At 44.3% G+C, this 12567-nt stretch overlaps 1 long non-coding RNA gene across 1 annotated transcript; it reads right to left on the bottom strand.

Annotated features, from left to right (window-relative positions):
- Window positions 1–2293: 2293 nt before the first annotated feature.
- Window positions 2294–7164, bottom strand: LOC126525256 (uncharacterized). The gene is made up of 3 exons (XR_007598179.3): window positions 7061–7164; window positions 4389–4430; window positions 2294–2334 (listed from the first exon to the last, which is right to left on the bottom strand). It is a non-coding gene; the product is annotated as an uncharacterized lncRNA (long non-coding RNA).
- Window positions 7165–12567: the final 5403 nt, after the last annotated feature.

A 12567-nucleotide genomic window follows, 5' to 3' on the forward strand; every position in this document is an offset into this window, starting at 1 on the left:
AAAGCTCATTAATTCGAACTTCAATAATTCGAATTTATGGATAATTCGAACTGTACGATTTTGTCTGGTCAAGCTCCCCAGAAGTCTGTGTATAAAAAAGCCCATTAATTCAAGCGCGAGAAGGTTCCGCCATGGATAATTCGAACTACGCGCCACGGTGCCGGCGGCATGGCGCCTGGCACACTGCCAGAGAAGCGCACCTCCTGCATACACACAAGGCTGCATCGCCTCCGGAACAAAGAGAACGGCGAGAGAAAGCAAAATCGGCAAAAGATCTAACCGGCGCGGGGTCAGCCAGAAGGCAGCAGCGGCTGCCTCCTCTCCGTTCTACGTTGGCCACCCAGATCCCGTCCCTCCCGGTGGACTACGCGGACAACAGAAAGGCATAGATGACGGGGGAACTGTTCGGACAGTGGCTAGCGAAGATGGACAAAAAGTTTGAGCGTTGTGGACGGAAAGTCCTCCTGCTCGGTGACAATTGTTGGGCTCATAAGGTCAACATTGAGACGAAGGCCATTGAGCTAGCCTTCCTTCCACCTAACACTACAGCGGCACTGCAGCCCATGGACCAAGGTATCATTCAAAATTTTAAATCATTTTACCGGCGCCATTTGTTGGAGCAAATTATTTTGTGCAATAATTATCAGGTGACGCTCCTAAGTGCGCTACACATGCATGTGCGTGCTTGGGAGCAAGTAACTGCAGTTACGATAGCAACTTGCTATCGCCACTGTGGCTTCGGCGCACAAGCTCTACAAGGAGGAAACCAGCCAGCTGCGCCCGAAGACGGCGTCACCGCTCCCATGGCGGACGTTTTGGACAACATCTCCTTTGCTGACTTTGTCGACATGGACGAGAGTGCAGTGGTGTGTGGTGCGCTGACAGATGAGGACATAATTTCTCAGGTCGGAAGCGCTGAACCTGTCGCTGCCAGTGACGAGGAGGAGGAGAAAGACGACGCGCCAGTGAGGCCCTCCGCTGCGGAGGTCATGGCTGGATTGAATGCTGCCCGTCTCTTCTTGAGTTTTAAAGAAGGCAAAGAGGAGGCCTTCCGCCACATTAGCTCGTTAGAGCAAGAAGTGCTAGCTGTCACCTTCAAGGAAAAAAGGCAGGCTACGATCACGGACTTTTTAAAGCATTAAATTTCTGGCATGCCCTACTACTTCCAAATCGCCGTGTACTGTTGTTCTCCTTCACTTTTGTTAGTTCGAACTGAAGCGGCTTCCCCTTGCGGTTCGAATTAACGAGCTTTTACTGTACTATCGGCTGAAAGACCATGGTAACAATAACTCAAATAAACAAGCCTTCAACTTTCTTTTTGCTGCACAAATACTGAATTGGCCATCACATGCACAAATAACAGAGCTAAAATATTTTGTTTCCATTATTCAATGGTAGAACATAACACAAGGCAATTAATCAAAATTGATGTGCCAGTTTTATGTAGAATAAACCACATTATAATAAAAATATAAAACATGCACAAGATCAATATGTAAACTTTCTAAAGGCCACAGGAAAAAGATATATACCCTTTAGAGACGAGATTTTTCTGGCGTGAGTGGTGGCTTTGCCTCGGTGTAGCCAAGCGAACGGGCTTTGTTCGAAAGTGTCCCCGTCACACTCCTCGTCTTTAATTGCTCTGCCCTCCATAACACGGTAGCAGCGCTTCTGCAGAACATAGAATCTGTCGAGGCACTAAACAAGCAGTCCCAGGCTTTCTGGTCCAACCAGAAGCCACTGCCTGCATAAACCTGCATTACAGAAAGAAATAATCACTCACAAATTAGAAGCACTGACAGGTCTATATCACTTTTTTTTTTTGCTTTATCAGAGGGCTAGCTGTCAACTCCATAACTAGTGTCATGCCAGATTTCCTTGAATGCACAATATATCACTTATGCACACAAAATGGAGAGTGTGGCTTCTCCATAGAGTTTCTTTAAAAGTTCTCACAAAAACTGAAAATTACAAAAATTGGACTTAGTGGTCGCAAACTGCTGGTGCATGTGCTGGTCTGGCTGACCAGCACACTGTTTACTGCGTGGCTTGCAACCACTGAGTCAGGCTGTGTAGTAGTTGAAAATCGCCCAACGACTGTCTTGCCGAAAGGCAGGTACAGGTAGGACTTTCATATGCATGCCTGCGAGCTGTCACAGAATAAATTCAGCTCATTCAAGCTGCAGCTAAATTGATCACTTTGTGGCAACATTCAGGCAATATCTGCAGCTAATAAATTTGGTGTGATTACCTTTCCGTCATCTCTTCTGGAGCCTATCACAAAGTGTGAGGTGGCGTGCTCAAAATCTACAGCCTCCTCACAATGAAGATCGCCTGCACAACAAAATGAGGTTTCTAACGCACAAATTACAAACAGTGTAAGCAAGAACAAAGAAATTGGTATAATAGAATTCCTAGGACTAAATAATATATTGCATAGAACGAATAACTAGCACCCTGTTATAGTAACAGAAAGGGTGGTAAGAAAATGGAAACAGTCACAGTCAGCAGAGTATTTACCCTACCAAGTGTACATTTTTTTCATAAACATTAAACGAACAAACTGAAGCTAAAAATTATTCAAGAAATAAGAAAATGAAAATTGTACATCACTTCAGGGCCTAAGGGATAAATAAATTCATAAAGCTTGCCTTTAATAAAACCAAGGATGCTGCTCAAGTACATAAACTTCCTGTCCTTTGTGTCCTAATCTTTATAGCCCTCTGGCAGCCAATTATGCAGATCCCACACATTGTGGGAATCAATGTTAGGCAAAGCATTACACAGCTAGGTAACTAGCCATCTAGCATATAGGGACACTAATGTAGCGCAAATAGAACAAAGAACACACTGGAGAGCGTAGGCGCCACCCACAACCAATTCATCACAGCCCCTACAAGACTGGAAAAAACATGCCAGCAAGACTGCAATAAATCAGGCAGCCATATGGTGAGCAGCCCATGCTGCCCCACCATATGTTCTTTGCATTTTATTTGCCATGCAATGCCATGCCACCTTCCTCAAGTATAAAAGAAAACTAGGTTGTAGTGTTTTTATATGCCAAAACCACGATCGGATTATGAGGCACGCCATAGTGGGAGACTGGGTTCATTTTGACTACCTGGGGTTCTTCAACATGCACCCAATGCTTGGTACATGGGTGTTTTTGCTTTTTGCCCTCATCAAGATGCAGCCTCCGCCGCTCGGATTTGATCCCACAACCTCGGAATTAGCAGCCCAACACCACAGCCACAATGCCACCGTGGCAGGTTTCAAGTATCAACCAACTTGCCCAACAACTTTAGGGCCGCATAGCATCATTTGGGGATCCATGAAAATGGTGCAACATGCTTGTATAGGGTGTGTGTTTGTGGCAACAGCAAAGGATGGCAAGGCAACTGATTTCTTGTTCACCAGAAACATTCAACTTATTCCGGTATGACCAAGGCTAACCTCACAGGCGGATGAACTGCGGCAATCACAAAAGTAGTGCATGCTTGCATGATGGAGCAAACTTGCTATGCAATGCGATGTATGTCAAGCATTTTAAAGCAGTAGCTTGCACATGTGAGGAATTGTGGTAGGCTGCTATTCTCTAATGACCTGTCGTTGCTCAGTGGCTATGGTGTCTGGCTGCTGAGCACGAGGCCGCGGGATCGAATCTCGGCCCTCGCGGCCGCATTCCAATGGGGGCAAAATGCGAAAACACCCGTGTACTTAGATTTAAGTGCACGTTAAAGAACCCCAGGTGGTCGAAATTTCCGGAGTCCTCCACTATGGTGTGGCTCATAAACAGAAAGTGGCTTTAGCACGTCAAACCCCAGGATTTAATTATTCTCTAATGCCATGCATGCGCCTGTGGCATAATGGATATTACATCAGGCTGTTGCACTGGGTAACCCTAGTGGGTAACCACCACCAGACAATTTTTGTGAAAGAGGCCCCCCAACAAGGCAAGACAGAAACTTCCAGAAATGTACCTTGTAGAAGCACAGAATGGTTTGTATTGAAATGTGCTTTTAAGGTGACATATAATGCAATGTGGCCATTCCCTTATTGGTGGCAGGGTGTCCAGATCAGTGTTACTGCCTCATCATTTCTTATTCTCCCAAGTGCTATGGATTGGAGCAATAATATTCGCAAATATTCAAGCATAAAATGGGTTTGGCTGAGGTGGGACAAGTGTAAACTGGCCACCAGTACGAAAGGTGGTCCACGTGTACAATCTGAATAAGCTGATCATGACGATGATGACTAACATGTGTTTCCTATTCGCACGAGGAAGACAAAGCTGTTAAATCTTCTGCACTGAGCTAGGTTCTACACAAGATATAAAATTGAACAATGTTTTTCCTTCACAACATTACCAGTAGCACACTATTTCTTACCTATATCTTCCAATGGTAATGGTGCCGAGGTTTCCACAGACTCTGCAGAATAACCACAAATTTATCACATATATTGAGTGACCTAAGCAGCTTCAGACATTAAAGGAGTACCGACACAAAATTTCGAAGTCGGGTTAACATGCAAGATTCATTTATGTGGGCACACATACATCGTCTGCAAAATATCAACGGCAAATACAGCTTAGAACATATTTAAAATCAATTTTACAGTATGTGTGCGCAGCCAATTGCAAAACGCAGCACCTCGCGACATCGACATCTAGGAAGGATCGTACACAACCGAGAAAATGCTACGTTACGGGTTTGCGATGTCATCGCAACGGGTCCAGCGAGCAAGTTTCTCGCCGCTCTGAACATCCCAGTCTTCTTTTTTTCCCTGGTCACGACACTGACATCTCTCGCCGCTGACAGCGGCACAAAAATCAGCTAAAATTTCTTTCCGACACAAAGTAACTCGTGCAGTAAAGCGACTTCAGAAGTGTGCATGTTATAAAATGATGCGCAATATAGTAAATCACTGGAGTGATTTTGACTCGCAAGCAGTCAGCCCAGCCCCCACAGCAATCGTCTCTGTGAAGCAGCTCGCCTGGCCAGCGTGGTTTCTCATCGCTACCAATGGCATCGGGAAAACCAATAATATTGTCTCTTATGGGCGACATAAATGTGCAGGCATTGATTCTGTTGACGAATATAGGTGCTTTATTACAAGCTGCGGGGGGGTCGCAAGGGCCATCGGCCTCGGATCCTACATCCAGCGAGCTAGGCCTATATACCGTTTGCCAGCGGTCGCCAGCTCACCTGGCTTGCTCGTTCGCTATACAATTGGTGTGATAAGTGGCAGAAGTGGGCCGAGTTTGTGCGTGCCACTGGATGCTTAGAATGTACCCCACTGAAGAGCAGCCAGATTTGCTCGTTTCATTTCAAACATGCCTGGTATAAACAAAACCAAAGCTGTTCGATGATCTTCCTCCAAGACTATGTTCCCAAGCCTGATGCTGTGCCAACTTTTATCCTGTCTTGTCTCGTGCTCCGGAATATGCTTCATTCCCTAAGCGCCCTCGACGAATGCTTCGTACGTCTTGTAGCAGTGCGTATGCATAATGATAGCTGTCGCTAGTCACACTTTCCAAGTCGCTGTTTTGTAGTGGAGCCAATCAAAAGTGGTTGACCACGTCTAATACGGTGACGACTTGCGCAACCAGGAAATAGTCATCGCTGGACAATGAAAATGAGAACAACAATGATGGCGAGGACATCGCAAAGCATGTGCAGGCGTAGCAGACCAACTAGCATCACGAATCTCGCACGCCCGCGAGCACGTCACAGTTTTTTGCGATCACGTGTCCAACTGTTTTTACATTCCTTGTTTGTCCTATCTTGCAGCTCTCTGAAACCAAAAATTGGACTGGTCACTACAGACAAGATTCCAAATAATTGCCTGTCACGCTCTGAAGCCAATGATGTTTCGTGCCGTGATGACTGTGTCATTAGCTACTTATTGCACCAGAAAAAGCAGGATAGAAAATTTTTTGTGTGAGTACTCCTTTAAGGCTTTAAAAAAATCCACCAGGCTGTAAACGTGCCACAAATTTTCATCTCCTTTCACTCCACAGCCTGCATGTACAACAAAAGTTTGATGCATACTCTAATGACTGTCTCACTCATTCAAACAGATTTAAATAGTGGAGAGATTGCTGTGGTGGCTGCATCTTCAGAAGAATGAATGCATGACTCAGTCACATTATGATCTCTATCAAATCAGCTGCTTCCAGTGCTATTTACTTATTTTTTTTAGAAGGCTGGCAGTGAAAACACCTACTCGCAAGCACCTGTGACAGAAGGATGCAGCAGATTCACCACTACTGAGTGTGAGAGCTCTGTAAAATACACGCAAAGTACATGAAAATTACCTCAATTACATCCCAGAAAAAATGAGTTCCCATGAACCATGCTTGAAAAGCAGTGGCTTCTTTATTTCATACTGGTTAAAAATTAGGTTATTCATTCAAGAGCCATATGCCAACTGCTTTATGCACAAGCATCTCTGTAACAGTGCTTAGATAAGCAAACATAGTAAAGCTAAGCCAAACACAAGACCAATGCATGGCAGCATGGATTGTAATATCGCTAGCACCTCATACACATGAATATGCTACCGGAAGCATGTAACGTACATGAAAGCTGCTTAGAACCTTTTTTCAAAAAGCTAGCAGTTGCATGAGTGCTTTTTTGGTGTAGTGCAACTAGTGCACAGATAACGAAAAGAACCCACAAACGGTCAGTCTTGTTCTTGCTCTACATCCATGTACTAATTGCGCTACACCGAAAAAACTTCATGATGACATACCAATAAGCCCATATCTCCGCACTAATCAACTTAAGTGAGTGCAAAACCTACAAAACACATAAAGAATTTGAATTCCAGCTTTCTAGGAGAATAAATGAATCTGATATTTATCTTAGTACCTCTTATCCTTTGCTTCCCTGTACGAACCTAAGGCACCAATAAATCTTGATAAACACCTTGCAACTCCCTTCTACAAGTTCACACTGTTTGTAAAACTTGCCCTAACAAATATGTTAACAATGCCACATACACCAGAAGACAGATATAGTAGAAACAAATCATTTAACATATAAATATTCCTCACCCAACTCTTCTAAGCTGTTAAAATTTGATGCTGCAGCATCGTAGTTCTGAGGAATCTCAGGTTCTGAAGCAACAGCAGCAGCAGCATCCTTTTGGACAGTTGCAGATTCTGAGGAATAAAAATATTCGCATAATTACTGCACCTATATTCAACGACTACACACACCCGCCATTTAGCTGATGGTTGCCTATTTTCCTTAGTTTCTCTACTCACCTGATATTAAACATATCACAGAATTTCTTGATGGCTTTTACTTGCCTATTGACACTAAGCTAGCTCTACTATATTTACTTTCTTAGCTGGGAAAATTAGGCACTGAATATGGGAAATTTCAAGCACTTTCTTGGTGTACCTCACAGATGTTTCCAATTACAAGGTTATTAGATGTTTCCGCCATGATCAATTATGGTTTGACTTGCAAAAGTGAAAGAGTCCATAGAAAGTGAAATCGCTGCACTTTAAATAAGCAAGCACCTCTTACAAACATCATCAAGCATGCAAAACATCAATGCACAAGTGCATCAGTGTTTCACACTGCCAACAGTTTCCTTCAGGTTTGGCAATGGTGCTGCTGTTGTGCTAAGCTGTAACATGACGTGGCATATGCTGCCAAACTTATTTCAGAAACAGCTAGCACCATTACAGGTATAAATGTAAAAAGAATATGTACTGCACTGTAGTTTTCTTTTCACACAAGAGAATGTTGCATTTTCAGCCATAGCTTCATCACTACTGTTTATGTGAAATATATTCCTGATATTTATATTTTGTACAGTACAACTAAACCATGCAGCTCGATCATAGTTGAAGGAAAAAAACAGTCCCAAAACACAAAGGACAAGAAGAGAGGTTCACACCACAACGGCTGGACTATCAACTGAGCTTTATTAGAAATGGCGTAGTCCCAGCAAGGCCAGCAGAGCATGCACAGCAACAGCATCACTAATCACAGAGCATGAAAAGTCAAGTTATCGCATCTGTCGTGACCAACCTAAAAAGGCTAATTCTTTTTCAAGTAAGCGCAATGAGGTTGTACTAATTCAGCCGTCATTAGTACGACCTCGGTGCGCTTACTTGAGAAAGAATTAGCCTTTTTAGTTCGGTCACGACAGATGCGATAACTTGACTTTTCATGTTCTGTGATTAGTGATGCTGTTGCTGTGCATGCTCTGCTGGCCTTGCTGGGACTACGCCATTTCTAATAAAGCTCAGTTGATAGTCCAGCCGTTGTGGTGTGAACCTCTCTTCTTGTCCTTTGTGTTTTGTGACTTATTTTTCCTTCAATTATGTACCAATTGGCCCGAATTTCAACCCTTCTGCATCTTAGTAAAAGCCCTACGAAGAAAGTATGCAGATAACTTATGAAATTTAGAACTGAAATGCAAAGTTAAAATAAAGGGGAAGCGTTTGTTATTATATTCATCTCCTCAAAAAAGAAGGAAATGAAAGTCGAAAAACTTGCCACCAATGGAAGAAAAATACACAACCTGTGCATCACGTGTACAAGGCTATACAAAATTGAAGTTGTGCATGGCAGCTGTCCTTTATAGAAAATTAAGCAGAGTTGGCAGGTTGGCATCTGCAGTTCTTTCAAGTGCCCCGAATTGCAAGTACTACATGTGTTCCTCCAGGGAAGGAAAAGTAACCACTGAAAACTAACATATAGCACACTACAGTGCAAACTTGCTGCAAATAGCATGTGCCCCTCATTCCTCCTTCCTCAACTGCCTCCCACTCGGATTCTTCCTTTGTGCTCGCAGTCAGGAAAATCAAGTAACCTTACACAAGAGCAGAACAGTAACGGATGCACAAAAAAGAATAAATGTGCACCAGTTGAGACTGTGACAAACAAAAGTTGGAAAAAAAGTAGTAAACAGCTGCCTGTTTGGTCTGCCATGTTGACCTACCACTTTAGCATTGCATAATACAATGTAAGCTCCAAGCTAAAGCATGGACGTTACTTACCTCTCTGGGCCAACTCCTCTGGGACGGTGGGCCTCTGAAGTGGGAGTCTTGCACGTCCTACAGAAAGGGAATACTTATGAGCTACGTCAAGAAATTAGACGGCCGTGGGAAAAAAAACCTTCTACAGTAGCTTAGGTACCATCAGTGTGCTGGGCATGCATGGCTTCAGTGAACACAACATAACAGGATGAGTACTGCATAATGCAAATCGCCTGTACTATTAGACAATGACTTACCCGTCTGACAGTGCACCCTTGGTGCTGGCACAACACGGGTTGTGGACCCTAGAATATCAAAACACAAACTGCTGAAAGACCATATAGGAACAAGCACTGTTATTACAAATACATTCCTGCAATGCGACATCATTACTAAAGTGATCACAAAGCAAGTGCCTTTATTGCATTTAACATTACAGTGCTTGCGAAGATAAAGTGCAGATTAATAAATACCTTATGCAACCTACACAAATGTTTGCAGAAGTTGTTTGTGTGGTTCACAGCAGACACAATTTCAGCAAACCAACACATGGTTAACGAAAGTTTGGAAACTTTTTTTTATTTTGCAACTGTGTTAGAAATTTCAAGGCAATTGTATGTGAAGGCAACTTCACTTTGATTCTACTAAAGCACTGGTGTTCCCGGATATCAATTTCATACTCAGTATGCTAATCTAACCTTCAGGGGCAGAGATAATCTTAATAGATAGAAAAAGACTGCATATGATGTAGCTTGATGCAAAAACCTCTTTTGCATTCTGGGAGCAGGAGCACAGCTGTTATCAGCTTTGCCTGGCTTTTACACTGGCATGATATACGCAATATGCTATGTCACATGATGGGTTTGCCTTGTTTCGACTCCTCCCTCTCCTTTAAATGTGAAATTCACACAGAGAGAGCCAAATTTTATTATGAATATAACGGAACAGAAGTACTTCATAAGAACCAAACAAAATGTAGTTGTCCTCAAATATGACCGTCTTCAAATTTCCTATGTAAATGTACACAACGAATGTGACAAAAAAATATAATCAACGAATTTTCATTAATTGTGCATCTCCAGACTCTTGCAAATATAGGCTCGGCAAAAGTGCTGAAGTGCCTGTGCAAGAACAATTTGTATAGCTAGCATAGTGTTATTAAATTTACTGACGCTTTACCTTGGAATGCTGTGTATGTGAGCGCAAGGCTGCACATTATGCTGGATCCATATCATCAGTTTCAATAAGAGGTGCTTCAGTAAGTTGCAAGTACAGCCTTAATATGAATCCTGCACACCAGCAATTTCTCTGTAACGCACCAAATTTCTTTGGGGATAAAAACCATCTTTTTGCTTTAGAGAACTCCTGAACCACCCCTTGGGCTTGGTGAAAAAACAGTCTGCAGAAAGGATAATAATAGTATTTGGGGTTTTACGTGCCAAAACCACTTTCTGATTATGAGGCACGCCGTAGTGGAGGACTCCGGAAATTTCGACCACCTGGGGTTCTTTAACGTGCACCTAAATCTAAGCACACGGGTGTTTTCGCATATCGCCCCCATCGAAATGCGGCCGCCGTGGCCGGGATTCGATCCCGCGACCTCGTGCTCAGCAGCCCAACACCATAGCCACTGAGCAACCACGGCGGGTACGCAGAACGGATACACTGCTATAAACGTCAGTCAAATTTTCCATTCATGCACAGTGGAGCTCAGTTGTGTTGTGCATATGGAGATCATAAGCAGACCATGAATTCACCTTTTTTCTGAAACACTCTCTTTTCAACAGAAGCCTTCTCACTCTTTTCGGGTGCCATATTTCGTCATATAGCACATTCCCATATGAGGCTGCTGTTGGCCAATATCAAGAAGGATGCTTAGATCAGTGCACTTGTTTCTAATGTTGCTGTATATATTTATTAACACAGTTTAATAGAAATTGAAGTTAGCAAAAATATGCTTTCGAATTTCCATAAGAATTACGTACTTCGGAAATAAGTCAACTACCGTAAAAACCGGAATATAAGTCGAACTTTTTTCAAGAAACCATTGCGAAAAGTCAACCCTCGTCTTTTATACCGGACATTGGCAGAAAAACTACGAAAGTCTTGCAACAATGGACGGATGAAGTAAAGAGCCACCTTCGCCATGGCCATGAGCAGCAGCGCGGCGTGGCGACATTGTGGCACTGCCAACTTGCGTTTACATTGTTACAAAGTTATACTGGTTAAAGGCTGCTTTTTCACATTTTGTTTCAATATGAGCGGAAGCCGACGGCAATTCATCGTCGCCTTCAAGAAAAAATTACCGACGATTACGTTACTTCCTAATGCGAAATTTGAGCGCAGCAAATAAGCTGTTTCACCTTTTCGATAGATTGAGGCAAAGAAATCGAGCAACACATGTATGCGCTATCACAGATTTTTTTTTTTATTTTTCACACGTATTCCTTTAACAAAGACTCCACTAACAGTTCTTGACAGTCATGAAGGAAGCTTTGTGGTCGGAGAAATAGACTGATATATGTTCGACTTGGTACACCAATGCTTGATTCTCAAAGACGAGATCTATACAAGTGCCTCGCGAGGTTGTCACAGCCGTGGGACGCGTTACGAGCGAGAGGAACGGGATGTTCTCCCGCATAAGTGTTAGGAAATTGCTGTTTGTCTTTATGTCAACATTAAAGTCCCCCACTACTAACATCGGTGTGGATCGATGGACGGTTAATGCGAGTTGCAGGAAGTGCACGACGTCTTTCGTGAGTGCGGTAGGGGCGAAGTAGGCAGCTACTACCAGCAAGATAATTTCGCAGTGGCGAACGGCAGCGGCAATTTCGGCTCGGGCGGTGCACATATACAGGTCCGCCGCCACCGATCTGGCTCTCTGATTGCCACCGCACAGGGCGAACGGCAGCGGCAATTTCGGCTCGGGCGGTGCACATATACACATCCGCCGCCACCGATCTGGCTCTCTGATTGCCACCGCACAGGGGTTGCATTGGAGGAGGAGCGAAGAAAGGAATTAAGTTCGAGCCGGCGCTTTGAGAACCGGAGACTCGCAGGAAGAAGGGGGAGGGGGGCGGCGTGTACACCCAGCGGCAAACGATGGGGGCAGAAGCGCGCGCAGCAAGCGGACAACACGATAAAGGGAGGAGGGAAGAGATAGCAGCGACTGACTGGTGCCGCTGACGCCGATAGTGAGTCAACCCCAGCTGCGGAGTTGGTTTCAGGGACAACGCCGCCGATGCCGACACAAACAATATGATACCCTCGCTTCCGCAGCGCTAAGAACCAGGTCTAGCCGTGGGAAGGTGGTCACGTATTCATCGACGTGCCGGGGCCTACGTGAAATAACCGGCGCGTCGGCAACTGAAGAGCACCCTATCCGCCACACAAGAACAGGGGGGGGGGACCCTTTCCTCCTCTTTCTGCATGGCGGCGACGGTGTTCTATGCAGTCACGTTATCTTGACTCTCTAGCGGCGTCAGCGGCATCCAGCGGTATCAGTCGGTCGCTGCTAGCGCTGGGGGGATGAAAGGGGGGCGGAGCTGGTTACGAGGCCGACG

The sequence above is a fragment of the Dermacentor andersoni genome, chromosome 10 (assembly GCF_023375885.2).
Source record: "Dermacentor andersoni chromosome 10, qqDerAnde1_hic_scaffold, whole genome shotgun sequence".
Lineage (NCBI taxonomy): Eukaryota > Metazoa > Arthropoda > Arachnida > Ixodida > Ixodidae > Dermacentor > Dermacentor andersoni.